This window comes from Oncorhynchus keta, chromosome 26 (assembly GCF_023373465.1).
Source record: "Oncorhynchus keta strain PuntledgeMale-10-30-2019 chromosome 26, Oket_V2, whole genome shotgun sequence".
NCBI classification, from domain to species: domain Eukaryota; kingdom Metazoa; phylum Chordata; class Actinopteri; order Salmoniformes; family Salmonidae; genus Oncorhynchus; species Oncorhynchus keta.
This window is the reverse complement of record NC_068446.1, coordinates 30,626,705-30,646,238: the sequence shown is the minus strand read 5'-3', so window position 1 is coordinate 30,646,238 and position 19,534 is coordinate 30,626,705. Positions and strand designations below refer to the sequence as shown.

The 19,534-nt window shown below is 47.2% G+C and overlaps 2 protein-coding genes across 14 annotated transcripts in view; one reads left to right on the top strand and one right to left on the bottom strand.

Moving 5' to 3' along the window:
- The window catches only part of LOC118359241 (CUGBP Elav-like family member 5), a 418,411-nt gene that overhangs the window by 235,291 nt on the left and 163,586 nt on the right, over positions 1 to 19,534 (bottom strand). The window lies entirely within an intron of this gene.
- LOC127912040 (uncharacterized) overlaps positions 1 to 19,534 on the top strand; it is an 81,787-nt gene that overhangs the window by 16,392 nt on the left and 45,861 nt on the right. The window contains exon 1 of one of the 2 annotated variants that reach the window (XM_052480551.1): positions 16,233 to 17,315. The exons of the other annotated variant lie outside the window; for it this stretch is intronic. The gene's annotated coding sequence lies outside the window, so the exon portion shown is untranslated. Of the gene's footprint in view, positions 1 to 16,232; positions 17,316 to 19,534 lie in introns of those variants that run through there. 2 annotated transcript variants of the gene reach the window in all.

The following is a 19,534-nucleotide window of genomic DNA, read 5'->3' as shown; positions in this document are numbered from 1 at the left end:
CGTGCAGTGACTGAAAAGCAGGAATTCTAATCCCCTTGCATATTCGTTGGCACATTCATTCTTATCAGCAGGTGAAGCAGAGGTGGATGTGACTGTGTAGAGTGGATGTGACTGTGTAGAGTGGATGTGACTGTGCAGAGTGGATGTGACCATGTAGAGTGGATGTGACTGTGTATAGTGGATGTGACTGTGTAGAGTGGATGTGACTGTGCAGAGTGGATGTGACCATTTCGAGTGGATGTGACTGTGTAGAGTGGATGTGACTGTGCAGAGTGGATGTGAGTGTGTAGAGTGGATGTGACTGTGGATGTGACTGCGTATAGTGGATGTGACTGTGTAGAGTGGATGTGAGTGTGTAGAGTGGATGTGAGTGTGGATGTGACTGTGTATAATGGATGTGACTGTGTAGAGTGGATGTGAGTGTGTAGAGTGGATGTGAGTGTGGATGTGACTGTGTATAGTGGATGCGACTGTGTAGAGTGGATGTGAGTGTGTAGAGTGGATGTGACTGTGTAGAGTGGATGTAACTGTGTAGAGTGGATGTGAGTGTGTAGAGTGGATGTGAGTGTGTAGAGTGGATGTGACTGTGTACAGTGGACGTGACTGCGTGTAGAGTGGATGTGACTGTGTAGAGTGGATGTGACTGCATGTAGAGTGGATGTGACTGTGTAGAGTGGATGTGACTGTGTGTAGAGTGGATGTGACTGCGTGTAGAGTGGATGTGACTGTGCAGAGTGGATGTGACTGTGCAGAGTGGATGTGACTGCGTGTAGAGTGGATGTGACTGTGTATAGTGGATGCGACTGTGTAGAGTGGATGTGACTGTGCAGAGTGGATGTGACTGTGTAGAGTGGATGTGACTGCGTGTAGAGTGGATGTGACTGTGTAGAGTGGATGTGACTGTGTAGAGTGGATGTGACTGTGTGTAGAGTGGACGTGACTGCGTGTAGAGTGGATGTGACTGTGTAGAGTGGATGTGACTACGTGTAGAGGGGATGTGACTGCGTGTAGAGGGGATGTGACTGTGTAGAGTGGATGTGACTGTGTAGAGTGGATGTGACTGTGTAGAGTGGATGTGACTGTGTAGAGTGGATGTGACTGCGTGTAGAGTTCCTGTGACTGTGTAGAGTGGATGTGACTGTGTGTAGAGTGGATGTGACTGTGTGTAGAGTTCCTGTGACTGTGTAGAGTGGATGTGACTGCGTGTAGAGGGGATGTGACTGCGTGTAGAGTTCCTGTGACTGTGTAGAGTGGATGTGACTGCGTGTAGAGGGGATGTGACTGCGTGTAGAGTTCCTGTGACTGTGTAGAGTGGATGTGACTGTGTGTAGAGTGGATGTGACTGCGTGTAGAGTGGATGTGACTGTGTGTAGAGTGGATGTGACTGTGTGTAGAGTGGATGTGACCGTGTGTAGAGTGGATGTGACTGCGTGTAGAGTGGATGTGACTGTGTAGAGTGGATGTGACTGCATGTAGAGTGGATGTGACTGTGTAGAGTGGATGTGACTGCGTGTAGAGTGGATGTGACTGTGCAGAGTGGATGTGACTGTGCAGAGTGGATGTGACTGCGTGTAGAGTGGATGTGACTGTGTAGAGTGGTTGTGACTGTGCAGAGTGGATGTGACTGTGTAGAGTGGATGTGACTGCGTGTAGAGTGGATGTGACTGTGTAGAGTGGATGTGACTGTGTAGAGTGGATGTGACTGTGTGTAGAGTGGACGTGACTGCGTGTAGAGTGGATGTGACTGTGTAGAGTGGATGTGAGTGTGTAGAGTGGATGTGACTGTGTAGAGTGGATGTGACTGTGTAGAGTGGATGTGACTGCGTTTAGAGTTCCTGTGACTGTGTAGAGTGGATGTGACTGTGTGTAGAGTGGATGTGTCTGTGTAGAGTGGATGTGACTGCGTGTAGAGTGGATGTGACTGTGTGTAGAGTGGATATGACTGTGTGTAGAGTGGATGTGACCGTGTGTAGAGTGGATGTGACTGCGTGTAGAGTGGATGTGACTGTGTGTAGAGTGGATGTGACTGCGTGTAGAGTGGATGTGACTGCGTGTAGAGTGGATGTGACTGTGTAGAGTGGATGTGACTGTGTAGAGTGGATGTGACTGTGTAGAGTGGATGTGATTGTGCAGAGTGGATGTGAGTGTGTAGAGTGGATGTGACTGCGTGTAGAGTGGATGTGACTGTGTGTAGAGTGGATGTGACTGTGTGTAGAGTGGATGTGACCGTGTGTAGAGTGGATGTGACTGCATGTAGAGTGGATGTGACTGTGTAGAGTGGATGTGACTGCATGTAGAGTGGATGTGACTGTGTAGAGTGGATGTGAGTGTGTAGAGTGGATGTGACTGTGTACAGTGGACGTGACTGCGTGTAGAGTGGATGTGACTGTGTAGAGTGGATGTGACTGCATGTAGAGTGGATGTGACTGTGTAGAGTGGATGTGACTGTGTGTAGAGTGGATGTGACTGCGTGTAGAGTGGATGTGACTGTGCAGAGTGGATGTGACTGTGCAGAGTGGATGTGACTGCGTGTAGAGTGGATGTGACTGTGTATAGTGGATGCGAATGTGTAGAGTGGATGTGACTGTGCAGAGTGGATGTGACTGTGTAGAGTGGATGTGACTGCGTGTAGAGTGGATGTGACTGTGTAGAGTGGATGTGACTGTGTAGAGTGGATGTGACTGTGTGTAGAGTGGACGTGACTGCGTGTAGAGTGGATGTGACTGTGTAGAGTGGATGTGACTGCGTGTAGAGGGGATGTGACTGCGTGTAGAGGGGATGTGACTGTGTAGATTGGATGTGAGTGTGTAGAGTGGATGTGACTGTGTAGAGTGGATGTGACTGTGTAGAGTGGATGTGACTGCGTGTAGAGTTCCTGTGACTGTGTAGAGTGGATGTGACTGTGTGTAGAGTGGATGTGACTGTGTGTAGAGTTCCTGTGACTGTGTAGAGTGGATGTGACTGCGTGTAGAGGGGATGTGACTGCGTGTAGAGTTCCTGTGACTGTGTAGAGTGGATGTGACTGCGTGTAGAGGGGATGTGACTGCGTGTAGAGTTCCTGTGACTGTGTAGAGTGGATGTGACTGTGTGTAGAGTGGATGTGACTGTGTAGAGTGGATGTGACTGCATGTAGAGTGGATGTGACTGTGTAGAGTGGATGTGACTGCAGAGTGGTGTAGAGTGGATGTGACTGTGCAGAGTGGAGACTGTGCAGAGTGGATGTGACTGCGTGTAGAGTGGATGTGACTGTGCAGAGTGGATGTGACTGCGTGTAGAGTGGATGTGACTGTGTAGAGTGGATGTGACTGTGTAGAGTGGATGTGACTGTGTGTAGAGTGGACGTGACTGCGTGTAGAGTGGATGTGACTGTGTACAGTGGATGTGACTGCATGTAGAGGGGATGTGACTGCGTGTAGAGGGGATGTGACTGTGTAGAGTGGATGTTAGTGTGTAGAGTGGATGTGACTGTGTAGAGTGGATGTGACTGTGTAGAGTGGATGTGACTGTGTAGAGTGGATGTGACTGCGTTTAGAGTTCATGTGACTGTGTAGAGTGGATGTGACTGTGTGTAGAGTGGATGTGACTGTGTAGAGTGGATGTGACTGCGTGTAGAGTGGATGTGACTGTGTGTAGAGTGGATATGACTGTGTGTAGAGTGGATGTGACCGTGTGTAGAGTGGATGTGACTGCGTGTAGAGTGGATGTGACTGCGTGTAGAGTGGATGTGACTGCGTGTAGAGTGGATGTGACTGCGTGTAGAGTGGATGTGACTGTGTAGAGTGGATGTGACTGTGTAGAGTGGATGTGACTGTGTAGAGTGGATGTGAGTGTGTAGAGTGGATGTGACTGTGTAGAGTGGATGTGACTGCGTATAGTGGATGTGACTGTGTAGAGTGGATGTGACTGTGTAGAGTGGATGTGAGTGTGTAGAGTGGATGTGAGTGTGGATGTGACTGTGTATAGTGGATGTGACTGTGTAGAGTGGATGTGAGTGTGTAGAGTGGATGTGAGTGTGGATGTGACTGTGTATAGTGGATGTGACTGTGTAGAGTGGATGTGAGTGTGTAGAGTGGATGTGACTGTGTAGAGTGGATGTGACTGTGTATAGTGGATGTGACTGTGTAGAGTGGATGTGAGTGTGTAGAGTGGATGTGACTGTGTAGACTGGATGTAACTGTGTAGAGTGGATGTGAGTGTGTAGAGTGGATGTGAGTGTGTAGAGTGGATGTGACTGTGTAGAGTGGATGTGACTGTGTAGAGTGGATGTGACTGCATGTAGAGTGTATTTGACTGTGTAGAGTGGATGTGACTGTGTGTAGAGTGGATGTGACTGCGTGTAGAGGGGATGTGACTGCGTGTATAGTTCCTGTGACTGTGTAGAGTGGATGTGACTGTGTGTAGAGTGGATGTGACTGTGTGTAGAGTGGATGTGACTGTGTGTAGAGTGGATGTGACTGTGTAGAGTGGATGTGACTGCATGTAGAGTGGATGTGACTGTGTAGAGTGGATGTGACTGCGTGTAGAGTGGATGTGACTGTGCAGAGTGGATGTGACTGTGCAGAGTGGATGTGACTGCGTGTAGAGTGGATGTGACTGTGTAGAGTGGATGTGACTGTGTAGAGTGGATGTGACTGTGGATGTGAGAGTGGATGTGACTGTGTAGAGTGGATGTGACTGCGTGTAGAGTGGATGTGACTGTGTAGAGTGGATGTGACTGTGTAGAGTGGATGTGACTGTGTGTGGAGAGTGGAGTTCCTGTGACTGTGTAGAGTGGATGTGACTGTGTAGAGTGGATGTGACTGTGTGTAGAGTGGATGTGACTGTGTAGAGTGGATGTGACTGTGTAGAGTGGATGTGACTGTGTAGAGTGATATGACTGTGTGTAGAGTGGATGTGACTGTGTAGAGTGGATGTGACTGTGTGTAGAGTGGATGTGACTGCGTGTAGAGTGGATTCCGTGTAGAGTGGATGTGACTGTGTAGAGTGGATGTGATGTGATGTGTGTGTAGAGTGGATGTGACTGTGTGTAGAGTGGATGTGACTGTGTAGAGTGGATGTGACTGCGTGTAGAGTGGATGTGACTGCGTGTAGAGTGGATATGACTGTGTTTAGAGTTCCTGTGATGTGAGTGGATGTGACTGTGTAGAGTGGATGTGACTGTGTGTAGAGTGGATGTGACTGTGTAGAGTGGATGTGACTGCATGTAGAGTGGATGTGACTGTGTGTAGAGTGATATGACTGTGTGTAGAGTGGATGTGACGTGTGTAGAGTGGATGTGACTGCGTGTAGAGTGGATGTGACTGTGTAGAGTGGATGTGACTGTGTAGAGTGGATGTGACCGTGTGTAGAGTAGATGTGACTGTGTAGAGTGGATGTGACCGTGTGTAGAGTGGATGTGACTGCGTGTAGAGTGGATGTGACTGCGTGTAGAGTGGATGTGACTGCGTGTAGAGTGGATGTGACTGTGTAGAGTGGATGTGACTGCGTGTAGAGTGGATGTGACTGTGCAGAGTGGATGTGACTGCGTGTAGAGTTCCTGTGACTGTGTAGAGTGGATGTGAGTGTGTGTAGAGTGGATGTGACTGCGTGTAGAGTGGATGTGACTGCGTGTAGAGTGGATGTGACTGCGTGTAGAGTGGATGTGACTGCGTGTAGAGTGGTTGTGACTGCGTGTAGAGTTCATGTGACTGTGTAGAGTGGATGTGAGTGTGTAGAGTGGATGTGACTGCGTGTCCTGCGCGGGCCTGTCGCGCTGCCACCTCCTCGTTTCCTGCTCTGCTCACAACAAGCTCTTTTAATAAAAACGGCAACATCAATATCTGAGGTGAAACCTTTAAGAAAAACATTCCAAAGTTGTCCTTATTCTTCACTTAAGGGGGAGTGACATTTAATAGTCCCCACAGGTTAAAAGAGGCTAACAAGGCTCCCAGCTGCTTAAATAAGATACCTCTGTATTTTCAACATCCCTGGGCTGGGGTCTATTGGGGTCTGCCGTACGTCTGCCTACAAGAGGCCAGGACAGATCCTTCAACATGTCACTGTGCTGAGATAGCCACGAGAAGAAATGAAGGTACACACTCTCAGAAGGGGTCCCATGTTTTGTGTGTATTTTCTTCCAGTAGGGAGGTACACACTCTTGGAACTCTGATTTTAGACAAATACAAATTGTTCTGAAAGAAAAGGAAGTTTAATCTTGAATACGGTACATAAGATACTGTACAGTTTGTGTGTAGTGTGTGTACTCTAAGGGATTTCAGAGTATCTAAATCAGCAGTCATGTCAATGTATAACCTTGCCCCTCACACAACCCTACCCACACACCCCTACCCAAACAATGATATCCACACAACCCTACCCCTCACACAACCCTACCCACACAACCCTACTCCTCACACAACCCTACCCACACAAGCCTACCCACACAATGTATATGTATATGGAGTAGATCAGAGGGCAAGGTTAAAGGGCAAACAATACTCCTCGTACATCTCCACTCCTCTGTTTCTCTCTCTACCACTCCATATCCTTCCTTCCCTCTTCTCTAGTACAGTAATTAATACGGAGCGTTGGCCTTAGGCATTGCTGCCTTCTCCAACAAAATAGGCCTGCTTGCCACTGGCCACTAACAGATCTCTATCTCAGGAGTTTTAAATGATTCAAACATTTGCCCTTTGCTGTTCCTGTGGCAGGGCTAGCCTCCCTCCTTCCCTCCTCCTCATCTCCTTTCCTCTCCTCCTCCTCCCTTTGCATTGCTCCAGGGTATGCTCCAGCCTCCCAACACACTGATTTAGTAAATGAACACACTGACTAGGCATTTTCATCACTGTTGTTACTCACTCTGATTCCTTTGTTATGGTCACAAGCGTGTTGCTCTGAGCTTAATTGCCAATTCAATGGAAATAGGAGCTTTTTGTTGTTGTTGAAGGGTATATCCGAGTGGAAGTAAAAGTCCAATCTGAATAAGTAGAGCACAAACCTACACCCAGCTCTGCGTGTACATAAAACACAGCCTGAGGTAAAATAGTGTGAGGGACCACACACTGACAGATCTACAGACAGGAGAACACCTAACTGAGGCACTATTCTCTTGTTAGAAGCTGGAACAATAACAGGCAACTCTCCAAGTCCGCACAGGATACCAGGAGATGTATTTAAATGTAATTGGGTTGGTGTTCTCATTCCCTTGGCACCAAGTGAAGCAAAATAAAGAGAGGGTAAATGTACTGCTGTGCCTCCAGATTTCCTGTGAGGAGGAGAGAGGGGGGGGGGGGTCAACATGGCATTCCCCTGTTAACTCTGTGCCTCTAATGGCTGTTAACTAAAGAGGAGCTGGCCCACAGTAAATACATTAATTACACAGCAGCAGCAGTAGCAGTAGCAGCTCAGGGCTAAACTATACTGGGCTGAACTGTGTTGTGCTGAGCTAGGCTGGGCTTTAAGTTGGGCAGGCCTTGTGGGTCCTTAGCTGGATGCAGGGTCTCCTGGGAGCTGCTCTCTGCAATCCCCCAGCCTCATTAATTATGCAGAGAAGGTCCGTCTCCCATCAACTATGTGCTTTTATGCCTTTTATATCTGACATTATCTCTTAGTAGCTATTTCTTACATCCCATAATGAGTAGGTTATTACTTCAGACAGCAGAGATAGAGGGGGAGAGAGGAGAGAAAGTGGAGGGAGAGAGGATGGAGGGAGAGAGAGAGAGGAGGAATGGAGAGAGGATGAGAGAGGGGAGTAGAGAGGAAGGAGGCGAGGGAGAGAGGGAGAGAGGGAGAGAGGGAGCGGATCAAGGGAGGCGGGAGGGAGAGAAGAGCAGCAGAAAATAAGGAGAGAGATGAGGGAGGGAGAGAGAGAGGAGAGATGAAGGAGGGAGAGAGAGAAGTAGAGATGTGGGAGAGAGAGAAGGAGAGATGAGGGAGGGAGAGCGAGAGAAGGAGAGATTAGGGAGGGAGGGAGAGAGAAGGAGAGATTAGGGAGAGAGAGAGAAGGAGAGATGAGAGAGAGAAAGAGAGAGAAGGAAAGATGACGGCGGGAGAGAGATAGAAGGAGAGATGAGGGAGGGAGAAGGAGAAAAGGAGATATGAAGGAGGGAAAGTGAGAGATGGAGAGATATAGAAAGAGAGATCAGGGAGGGAGAGGGAGAGAAGGAGATATGAGGGAGGGTGAGAGAGAGAGAGAGAGAGAGAGAGAGAGAGAGAGAGAGAGAGAGGAGAGATGAGGGAGGGAGCGAGAGAGAAGGAGAGATGAGGGAGAGAGAGAGAAGGAGAGATGAGAGAGAGAAGGAGAGATGAGGGAGAGAGAGAGAAAGAATGAGAGATGAAGGAAGGAAAGAGAGGGAGAGGGAGAGAGAGAAGGAAAGATGAGGGAGGGAGGGAGGGAGGGAGGGAGGGAGGGAGGGAGGGAGGGAGGGAGGGAGGGAGGGAGGTGAGGGAAGGAGAAAGGGGCCAGGGAGAGAAGTGAGGTAATGGGGGATTGGATAGAGACAGAGGTCCATCCCAGCCCAGAGGTTGTTAACATTTAGCGTTTATACTATTATGACCCTGGTCAAATCAAATAACTTGTCAGGTTTCTGTCTGCTGTTTATCTGGGCCCTCCCCTGGGGTGCGGGATGGCGGTGCCAATACATACATAAATAGAGCATCAGCCCCCTGCTGACATATCTGAGACAGCACCTGACGCATCAGGAGAGGAGAGCGCCCTCTTCCTCTCTCTCTCTATCTCTGTCTTTCTCTGCTGCCCAATAAGATTGATTTGGAGAAGGAAGATCAAAGAGCCCTGAACGGCAGCTATAGGAAGATGGCGGGAAAGAGATAGAGGAAGGGGAGAGGTAGAGAGAGAGGAGGGGAGAGGTAGAGAGAGAGGTAGAGAGAGAGGAGGGGAGAGGTAGAGAGAGGAGGGGAGAGGTAGAGAGAGAGGAGGGGAGAGGTAGAGAGAGAGGAGGGGAGAGGTAGAGAGAGGAGGTGAGAGGTTGAGAGAGAGGAGGGGAGAGGTAGAGAGAGGAGGGGAGAGGTAGAGAGAGAGGAGGGAGAGGTAGAGAGAGAGGAGGTGAGAGGTTGAGAGAGAGGAGGGGAGAGGTAGAGAGAGGAGGGAGAGGGAGAGGTAGAGAGAGAGGAGGGGAGAGGTAGAGAGAGAGGAGGTGAGAGGTTGAGAGAGAGGAGGGGAGAGGTAGAGAGAGGAGGGGAGAGGTAGAGAGAGAGGAGGGGAGAGGAGGGGAGAGGTAGAGAGAGGAGGTGAGAGGTTGAGAGAGAGGAGGGAGAGGTAGAGAGAGGAGGGGAGAGGTAGAGAGAGAGGAGGGGAGAGGAGGGGAGAGGTAGAGAGAGGAGGTGAGAGGTTGAGAGAGAGAGGTGGGGAGCGGTGTAGAGAGAGCAAGGGAGAGGTAGAGAGAGAGGAGGGGAGGGAGAGAGAGAGAGGAGGGGAGCGGTAGCGAGGGGGGAGGGGAGTGTGAGAGCTGTCGGTCAACCCCACAGGATTGGAGACTGAGCTAAGACTAGTGGGAGACTGCTGAGTGGAGTGCGCCATAGTGGCCTCCATTTATCTCTCTCTCTTTCTATTTCTCTCACTTGCACTTTTCCAATCTCTGTTTCTCATGGTTATCTTTCTCTCTCTTTCTCTCTCCGATCTCGTTATGTATTCGTCTCTCTTTCTCCTTCCCTGACTCTCTCTCCATCCCTCTCTCCCTCCTCCCTCTCTCGTCCTGTCTTGGTGAGGCCAAGAAGAGGGCCAAGCCCCATTAATCTCTCATCTAATAACAGTGGTAATGTTACACATAATTTGAAAGAAACAGGAAAATGATCTAATAAGTTATCTTATATGGGTTCCCCCTCCGCCGAGCTTCAATCCCAAGGACATTGATGGAAAAGAGACAGAAGCCAGGGTAGAAACGACCGGCTGGCCGGAGGGAGAAATGGAAAAAGGGTGGACAACGTGAGATATTTCCTGCTATCGACCTTCTAGTCAGGGACATGCATAGATTTCTGTACCTAGAAGATAAGTGGCTTTGATAAAGTAGGTTAGCATTGATTAATCCATGAAAACTTGGGACTGCCGAGTTGAAGTTAATGAGTAAGGTTTCCTATTTTCTCTGCAATCTCTCACGTCGTTCATTTCACCAGCAGAGCCCAGAGACCCGGCAGGTAGGCACGCCTCCCAGACCCTCGGTTAGCCCAGCCGCCTGTTATTTTATGGGAAGATGGCCAATCAATGAAGTTGACATTTGTTACTGTGAAAGATTCACAATGCAATTTCCGTCTAACGGTTGTATAGGACTCCTAAGGTGCATATATAGGAGGTTGAAAGGTCAGAGCTAATCTGTAAGGAATGCTGGGTATTTACCTACTGTGGCAAGAAAAAGTATGTGAACCCTTTGGAAATACCTGGATTTCTACATAAATTGGTCATAACATTTGATCTGACCTTCATCTAGGTCACAACAATAGACTAATACATTCGGCTTAAACTAATAACACACAAACAATTAAACATTTTCATGTCTTCATTGAACACACTATGTAAACATTCACAGTGTAGAGTGGAAAAAGTATGTGAACCATTGGATTTAATAACTGGTTGACCCTCCTTTGGCAGCAATAACTTTAACCAAATGTTTTCTGTAGTTGCGGATCAGACCTGCACAACGGTCTGGAGGAATTTGGACCATTCCTCTTAACAAAACTGTTTCAGTTTAGCAATATTATTGGGATGTCTGGTGTGAACCATTTTGTTGAGGTCATGCCACAGCATCTCAATCGGGTTGAGGTCAGGACTTTGACTGGGCAGTTCCAGAAGGCATATTTTATTCTGAAGAAGCCATTCTGTTGTTGATTTACTTCTGTGTTTTGGGTCAATGTACTGTTGCATCACCCAACTTCTGTTGAGCTTCAATTTGCGGACAGATAGCCTAACATTCTCCTGCAAAATGTCTTGATAAACATTGGGAATACATTTTTCCATCGATGATAGCAACCTGTCCAGGCCCAGAGGCGACAAAGCAGCCCCAACCCATGATGCTCCCTCCACCATACTTTACAGTTGGGATGATGTTTTGATGTTGCTGTGCTGTGCCTTTTTTTCTCCACACAGTGCTGTGTGTTCCTTCCAAACAACTCAACTGTAGTTTCATCTGTCCACAGAATATCTTGCCAGTAGTGCTGTGGAACAATGTTTTTTTTTGGACAGCAGTGGCTTCTTCCGTGGAGTCCTCCCATAAACACCATTCTTGTTTAGTGTTTTACGTATCGTAGACTCATCAACAGAGATGTTAACATTTTCCAGAGATTTCTGTAAGTCTTTAGCTAACACTAGGATTCTTCTTAACCTCATTGATCATTCTGCGCTGTGCTCTTGCAGTCATCTTTGTAGGACGGCCACTCCTAGGGAAAATAGCAACAGTGCTGAACATTCTCCAATATGTCTTGCCGTGAACTGATGAACATCAATGATTTCAGAGATACTTTTGTGACCTTTTCTAGTTTTATGCTAGTCAACATTCTTAATCTTAGGTCTTCTGAGATTTCTTTTGTTCAAGGCATGGTTCACATCAGGCAATGCTTCTTGTGAATAGCAAACTCAAATTTTGTGAGTGTTTTTTATAGGGCAGGGCAGCTCTAACCAACATCTCCAAGCTCGTCTCATTGATTGGACTCCAGGTTAGCTGACTCCTGACTCCAATTAGCTTTTGAAGAAGTCATTGGCCTAGGGGTTCTCATACTTTATCCAACCTACACTGTGAATGTTTAAATGATGTATTCAATATAGACAAGATAAATACAATAATTTGTGTGTTATTAGTTTAAGCACACTATGTTTGTTTCTTGTTGTGACTTAGATGAATGGCAGATCAAATTTGATGACCAATTTATGCAGAAATCCAAGGGTTCACATACTTTCTCTTGCCGCTGTACACACCCAGGAATAAAATACACGATCTATACACATGCCATGGAGGTAATGGAGGAGCAATCACACACACGCACTGACACACACACACACACACACACACACGCACACGCACACGCACACACACACACACACACACACACACACACACACACACACACACACACACACACACACACACACACACACACACACACACAAAGACACACACAAAGACACACACACACACAACCATCTCCCCTTGCAAAGTAATTTCCCTCCTATTCCAATAAACAGAGAACATCTTCTTGTCTCTTCTCCACATAATCAAGTTTTGTTACTTGACATATTGAATATCATTCAGGGATAAGAAAATCCCGACATCTAGATTCTGGCTGAACAATCACCTTTGTATCATGTAACGATGGAAATAACAGGGTTTTAAATTCCCATCTGCATCATTTAATGCGGTATGACAGTCCTTTGAACTTACGCTATGGTGAAGGAATGCAAACAAAACAGCACATTGACTGTATGCATCAGTCACATTTAGCCCAACCTTGAAAAGGAACAGCACTTCCCCGGGCTGAAGCCAACCAGAGAGAGAAAGAGATAGAGAGAGACAGGCTGGATAGAAATACCTTTCTCACTTTCTCAGTACATCGCTCTCTTTCAGCAACACCTCTCTTTTGCTCTCACTTTCTCTCTTTCTGTTTTCTCCTGCTAATCCATCTCTCCACCCACTGCTCTCTCTCTGTCTATCTCACTCTCTTTCTCCCTCTCTCTCTTTCTCCCTCTCTCCCTCTCTCCGTCATAAACAGACAGTGCTCTGGAGCATCCTCCCTATCTCTTTCCCTGTTGATCTCATCGTCACCAGCAGCTGTGTGTAGGAGGGAGCGGTAAATGTCCAATATTTGGTAGCCGGCTGCACAGCCTATGTAACATTTTAACCTCTTTGGTTAAACAGGTTGGTACTCCACCACCTTGACTGCAGGCACATTATTCTCCTGAGAGCAAGAACACCAAATATATTTGACACGTTATTATCCTGAGAGCAAGAACACCAAATACACTAGACACGTTATTATCCTGAGAGCAAGAACACCAAATACACTAGACACATTATTATCCTGAGAGCAAGAACACCAAATACACTAGACACATTATTATCCTGAGAGCAAGAACACCAAATACACTAGACACATTATTATCCTGAGAGCAAGAACACCAAATACACTAGACACATTATTATCCTGAGAGCAAGAACACCAAATACACTAGACACATTATTATCCTGAGAGCAAGAACACCAAATACACTAGACACATTATTATCCTGAGAGCAAGAACACCAAATACACTAGACACATTATTATCCTGAGAGCAAGAACACCAAATACACTAGACACATTATTATCCTGAGAGCAAGAACACCAAATACACTAGACACATTATTATCCTGAGAGCAAGAACACCAAAACACCAAATACACTAGACACATTATTATCCTGAGAGCAAGAACACCAAATACACTAGACACATTATTATCCTGAGAGCAAGAACACCAAATACACTAGACACATTATTATCCACCAAAGAGCAATAACACCAAATACACTAGACACATTATTATCCTGACACATTATTATCCTGAGAGCAAGAGCAATAACACCAAATACACTAGACACATTATTATCCTGAGAGCAAGAACACCAAATACACTAGACACATTATTATCCTGAGAGCAAGAACACCAAATACACTAGACACATTATTATCCTGAGAGCAACATTATTATCCTGAGAGCAATAACACCAAATACACCAAATACACTAGACACATTATTATCCTGAGAGCAAGAACACCAAATACACTAGACACATTATTATCCTGAGAGCAAGAACACCAAATACACTAGACACATTATTATCCTGAGAGCAAGAACACCAAATACACTAGACACATTATTATCCTGAGAGCAAGAACACCAAATACACTAGACACATTATTATCCTGAGAGCAAGAACACCAAATACACTAGACACATTATTATCCTGAGAGCAAGAACACCAAATACACTAGACACATTATTATCCTGAGAGCAATAACACCAAATACACTAGACACATTATTCTCCTGAGAGCAAGGGCACCAAATACACTAGACACATTATTATCCTGAGAGCAAGAACACCAAATACACTAGACACATTATTATCCTGAGAGCAAGGGCACCAAATACACTAGACACATTATTCTCCTGAGAGCAAGGGCACCAAATACACTAGACACATTATTATCCTGAGAGCAAGAACACCAAATACACTAGACACATTATTATCCTGAGAGCAAGAACACCAAATACACTAGACACATTATTATCCTGAGAGCAAGAACACCAAATACACTAGACACATTATTATCCTGAGAGCAAGAACACCAAATACACTAGACACATTATTATCCTGAGAGCAAGAACACCAAATACACTAGACACATTATTATCCTGAGAGCAAGGGCACCAAATACACTAGACACATTATTATCCTGAGAGCACGGTCTTCCGGGTTGGAGCGAGCGGTCGCACTCGCACTTCGGTCCGCAGGTAGTATTACTTTTCATTACTTTTCATTACATTTCATTATAGTACAACGGTTTGATTTGTCTAATCTTAGCAAATTTCTTCTTAGCTAGCTACATAGCCGTCTTTGTATCAAAGATAATTGCGTAATTATCGTATTTCGTCATCCTAACGTAGTCTACTGCAGCTAGCCACATAGCTAACGTCCACCGTATAGCAGCACCGTAGGTACTATTACACTCAACTGAACGACTTGATTAGTGTAGTGTTAGCTAGCTACATAGTTGTCTTTGCTGTCTTCGTATCCAAGATAATTGTGTAGTTTAGAGTGTGTAGTCTTAGAGTGATTATCTTAATTTACCGAGGTTAGCTAGCCAGCTATTTGTCGTCCTTAACGTAGGAGACACTGCTAGCTAGCTAACAGCTAACAGCTAACAGCTAGCCAACAACAACCCGGTCGCATTCCGCTTCGCTCCACAGGTAGTATCACATTTTTCATTTAATTTCATTACAGCACAACGGTTTGATTTGCTTGATCGTAGCTAGCTACATAGCTAGCTACATAGCTGTCCTTGTATCAAAGATAATTGTGTAGTCTAGAGCGATTTTCTAGGTTAGCTAGCCAGCTATTGTCGTTCTTTTAACGCAACGTAACGTAATCAACACTGCTAGCTAGCCAGCTAGCCCCCGAATAGTAGCACTGTAGAAACTATTACACTCAACGGAACGACTTGATTAGTGTAGTGTCAACAACGCAGCCACTGCCAGCTAGCCTACTTCAGCAGTACTGTATCATTTTAATCATTTTAGTCAATAAGATTCTTGCTACGTAAGCTTAACTTTCTGAACATTTGAGACGTGTAGTCCACTTGTCATTCCAATCTCCTTGCATTAGCGTAGCCTCTTCTGTAGCCTGTCAACTATGTGTCTGTTGATCCCTGTTCTCTCCTCTCTGCACAGACCATACAAACGCTCCACACCGCGTGGCCGCGGCCACCCTAATCTGGTGGTCCCAGCGCGCACGACCCACGTGGAGTTCCAGGTCTCCGGTAGCCTCTGGAACTGCCGATCTGCGGCCAACAAGGCAGAGTTCATCTCAGCCTATGCCTCCCTCCAGTCAGTCCCTCGACTTCTTGGCACTGACGGAAACATGGATCACCACAGATAACACTGCTACTCCTACTGCTCTCTCCTCGTCCGCCCACGTGTTCTCGCACACCCCGAGAGCTTCTGGTCAGCGGGGTGGTGGCACCGGGATCCTCATCTCTCCCAAGTGGTCATTCTCTCTTTCTCCCCTTACCCATCTGTCTATCGCCTCCTTTGAATTCCATGCTGTCACAGTTACCAGCCCTTTCAAGCTTAACATCCTTATCATTTATCGCCCTCCAGGTTCCCTCGGAGAGTTCATCAATGAGCTTGATGCCTTGATAAGCTCCTTTCCTGAGGACGGCTCACCTCTCACAGTTCTGGGCGACTTTAACCTCCCCGTCTACCTTTGACTCATTCCTCTCTGCCTCCTTCTTTCCCTCCTCTCCTCTTTTGACCTCACCCTCTCACCTTCCCCCCTACTCACAAGGCAGGCAATACGCTCGACCTCATCTTTACTAGATGCTGTTCTTCCACTAACCCCATTGCAACTCCTCCAAGTCTCCGACCACTACCTTGTATCCTTTTCCCTCTCGCTCTCATCCAACACTTCCCACACTGCCCCTACTCGGATGGTATCGCGCCGTCCCAACCTTCGCTCTCTCTCCCCCGCTACTCTCTCCTCTTCCATCCTATCATCTCTTCCCTCTGCTCAAACCTTCTCCAACCTATCTCCTGATTCTGCCTCCTCAATTCTCCTCTCCTCCCTTTCTGCATCCTTTGACTCTCTATGTCCCCTATCCTCCAGGCCGGCTCGGTCCTCCCCTCCCGCTCCGTGGCTCGACGACTCATTGCGAGCGCACAGAACAGGGCTCCGGGCAGCCGAGCGGAAATGGAGGAAAACTCGCCTCCCTGCGGACCTGGCATCCTTTCACTCCCTCCTCTCTACATTTTCCTCCTCTGTCTCTGCTGCTAAAGCCACTTTCTACCACTCTAAATTCCAAGCATCTGCCTCTAACCCTAGGAAGCTATTTGCCACCTTCTCCTCCCTCCTGAATCCTCCTCCCCCCCCCCCCTCCTCCCTCTCTGCAGATGACTTTGTCAACCATTTTGAAAAGAAGGTCGACGACATCCGATCCTCGTTTGCTAAGTCAAACGACACCGCTGGTTCTGCTCACACTGCCCTACCCTGTGCTCTGACCTCTTTCTCCCCTCTCTCTCCAGATGAAATCTTGCGTCTTGTGACGGCCGGCCGCCCAACAACCTGCCCGCTTGACCCTATCCCCTCCTCTCTTCTCCAGACCATTTCCGGAGACCTTCTCCCTTACCTCACCTCGCTCATCAACTCATCCCTGACCGCTGGCTACGTCCCTTCAGTCCTCAAGAGAGCGAGAGTTGCACCCCTTCTGAAAAAACCTACACTCGATCCCTCCGATGTCAACAACTACAGACCAGTATCCCTTCTTTCTTTTCTCTCCAAAACTCTTGAACGTGCCGTCCTTGGCCAGCTCTACCACTATCTCTCTCAGAATGACCTTCTTGATCCAAATCAGTCAGGTTTCAAGACTAGTCATTCAACTGAGACTGCTCTTCTCTGCATCACGGAGGCGCTCCGCACTGCTAAAGCTAACTCTCTCTCCTCTGCTCTCATCCTTCTAGACCTATTGGCTGCCTTCGATACTGTGAACCATCAGATCCTCCTCTCCACCCTCTCCGAGTTGGGCATCTCCGGCGCGGCCCGCGCTTGGATTGCGTCCTACCTGACAGGTCGCTCCTACCAGGTGGCGTGGCGAGAATCTGTCTCCTCACCACGCGCTCTCACCACTGGTGTCCCCCAGGGCTCTGTTCTAGGCCCTCTCCTATTCTCGCTATACACCAAGTCACTTGGCTCTGTCATAACCTCACATGGTCTCTCCTATCATTGCTATGCAGACGACACACAATTAATCTTCTCCTTTCCCCCTTCTGATGACCAGGTGGCGAATCGCATCTCTGCATGTCTGGCAGACATATCAGTGTGGATGATGGATCACCACCTCAAGCTGAACCTCGGCAAGACGGAGCTGCTCTTCCTCCCGGGGAAGGACTGCCCGTTCCATGATCTCGCCATCACGGTTGACAACTCCATTGTGTCCACCTCCCAGAGCGCTAAGAACCTTGGCGTGATCCTGGACAACACCGTGTCGTTCTCAACTAACATCAAGGCGGTGGCCCGTTCCTGTAGGTTCATGCTCTACAACATCCGCAGAGTACGACCCTGCCTCACACAGGAAGCGGCGCAGGTCTTAATCCAGGCACTTGTCATCTCCCGTCTGGATTACTGCAACTCGCTGTTGGCTGGGCTCCCTGCCTGTGCCATTAAACCCCTACAACTCATCCAGAACGCCGCAGCCCGTCTGGTGTTCAACCTTCCCAAGTTCTCTCACGTCACCCCGCTCCTCCGCTCTCTCCACTGGCTTCCAGTTGAAGCTCGCATCCGCTACAAGACCATGGTGCTTGCCTACGGAGCTGTGAGGGGAACGGCACCTCAGTACCTCCAGGCTCTGATCAGGCCCTACACCCAAACAAGGGCACTGCGTTCATCCACCTCTGGCCTGCTCGCCTCCCTACCACTGAGGAAGTACAGTTCCCGCTCAGCCCAGTCAAAACTGTTCGCTGTTCTGGCCCCCCAATGGTGGAACAAACTCCCTCACGACGCCAGGACAGCGGAGTCAATCACCACCTTCCGGAGACACCTGAAACCCCACCTCTTTAAGGAATACCTAGGATAGGATAAGTAATCCTTCTCACCCCCCCCCCCCTAAAAGATTTAGATGCACTATTGTAAAGTGGCTGTTCCACTGGATGTCATAAGGTGAATGCACCAATTTGTAAGTCGCTCTGGATAAGAGCGTCTGCTAAATGACTTAAATGTAAATGTAAATGTAAGAACACCAAATACACTAGACACATTATTATCCTGAGAGCAAGAACACCAAATACACTAGACACATTATTATCCTGAGAGCAAGAACACCAAATACACTAGACACATTATTATCCTGAGAGCAAGAACACCAAATACACTAGACACATTATTATCCTGAGAGCAAGAACACCAAATACACTAGACACATTATTATCCTGAGAGCAAGAACACCAAATACACTAGACACATTATTATCCTGAGAGCAAGAACACCAAATACACTAGACACATTATTATCCTGAGAGCAAGAACACCAAATACACTAGACACATTATTATCCTGAGAGCAAGAACACCAAATACACTAGACACATTATTATCCTGAGAGCAAGCAAGAACACCAAATACACTAGACACATTATTATCCTGGGCACCAAAGAGCAAGAAGCACCAAATACACTAGACACATTATTATCCTGAGAGCAAGAACACCAAATACACTAGACACATTATTATCCTGAGAGCAAGAACACCAAATACACTAGACACATTATTATCCTGAGAGCAAGAACACCAAATACACTAGACACATTAATATCCTGAGAGAACACCAAAGCAAGAGCAAGAACACCAAATACACTAGGCACATTATTATCCTGAGAGCAAGAACACCAAATACACTAGACACATTAATATCCTGAGAGCAAGAACACCAAATACACTAGACACATTATTATCCTGAGAGCAATAACACCAAATACACTAGACACATTAATATCCTGAGAGCAAGAACACCAAATACACTATACACATTATTATCCTGAGAGCAAGGGCACCAAATACAGGCTCATTCTTCCCTGAAACTCTCAAGGTCCCGGTTCGAGGGAGAGGACCAGTTTGTTTCAGGAGAGGACCAGTTTGTTTCAGGGGAGGACCAGTTTGTTTCAGGGGAGGACCAGTTTGTTTCAGGAGAGGACCAGTTTGTTTCAGGAGGGGACCAGGATGTTTCAGAAGAGGACCAGTTTGTTTCAGGAGAGGACCAGTTTGTTTCAGGAGAGGACCAGTTTGTTTCAGGGGAGGACCAGTTTGTTTCA